The following is a 337-nucleotide window of genomic DNA, read 5'->3' as shown; positions in this document are numbered from 1 at the left end:
TAGTTTGTTTTTCTATGCCTGATAAGGAAGTTTTATTCTTCAAGGTTGTGGAGACAATCCCCTCTACAGATTGTGGTCAAGGCCCATCTGCAGTTGCTGCTTCAGCATTCTTGACCCTGTACCGTTTGACACGAATCACACTTACATTTCTCACATTACCGACACATTAATGTTGAAGTTTCCAAAGTCCTCTGATTTGCGTAAATATTAATTGCACCACCTTGGATAAGTCAGTCTGGCATTCAGTAAGCTAATGGAAGTTTTACTTCATCAACACCAACAGAAAGTTTCATCCTCAGCAAATGTAATTAAATTTAGAAAGTACTGAAACTCCAAC

The sequence above is a fragment of the Apaloderma vittatum genome, unplaced genomic scaffold (genome assembly GCF_000703405.1).
Source record: "Apaloderma vittatum isolate BGI_N311 unplaced genomic scaffold, ASM70340v1 scaffold40956, whole genome shotgun sequence".
Lineage (NCBI taxonomy): Eukaryota > Metazoa > Chordata > Aves > Trogoniformes > Trogonidae > Apaloderma > Apaloderma vittatum.
This window is presented reverse-complemented; position numbering follows the sequence as displayed.